Genomic DNA, 821 nt, shown 5'->3' with positions numbered 1-821 from the left:
CTTTGATCTTATTGTTTATGAGTGTTAAAATTGTTGGCTTTTGAAAGAATGATGAACAAAGAGAAATGTTATTGATGATCTGAAAAAAAATCATGAAATTGATTCTTGAAGCAAGAAAAAGCAGTGAAAAAGCAAAAGCTTACAAAAAAATTGGCGAAAAAAATATATATATATAGAAAGAAAAAGAAAAAGCAAGCAGAAAAAGCCAATAGCCCTTAAAACCAAAAGACAAGGGTAAAAAGGATCCAAGGCTTTGAGCATCAATGGATAGGAGGGCCCAAGGAAATTAAATCCATGCCTAAGCGGCTAAATCAAGCTGTCCCTAACCATGTGCTTGTGTCATGAAGGCCCAAGTGAAAAGCTTGAGACTGAGTGGCTAAAGTCGTGATCCAAAGCAAAAGAGTGTGCTTAAGAGCTCTGGACACCTCTAACTGGGGACTCTAGCAAAGCTAAGTCACAATCTGAAAAGGTTCACCCAGTTATGTGTCTGTGGCATTTATGTATCCGGTGGTAATACTGGAAAACAAAGTGCTTAGGGCCACGGCCAAGACTCATAAAAGTAGCTGTGTTCAAGAATCAACAAACTTAACTAGGAAAATCAATAACACTATCTGAACTCTAAATTCCTAGAGATGCCAATCATTCTAAACTTCAAAGGATAAAGTGAGATGCTAAAATTGTTCAGAAGCAAAAAGCTACAAGTCCCGCTCATCTAATTATAATTAATATTCATTGATATGCTGGAATTTATAGTATATTCTCTTCTTTTATCCTATTTGATTTTCAGTTGCTTGGGGACAAGCAATAATTTAAGTTTGGTG

Source organism: Arachis duranensis, chromosome 10, assembly GCF_000817695.3.
Source record: "Arachis duranensis cultivar V14167 chromosome 10, aradu.V14167.gnm2.J7QH, whole genome shotgun sequence".
Lineage (NCBI taxonomy): Eukaryota > Viridiplantae > Streptophyta > Magnoliopsida > Fabales > Fabaceae > Arachis > Arachis duranensis.
The sequence above is the reverse complement of the archived record's forward strand: the minus strand, read 5'-3'. Positions refer to the sequence as shown.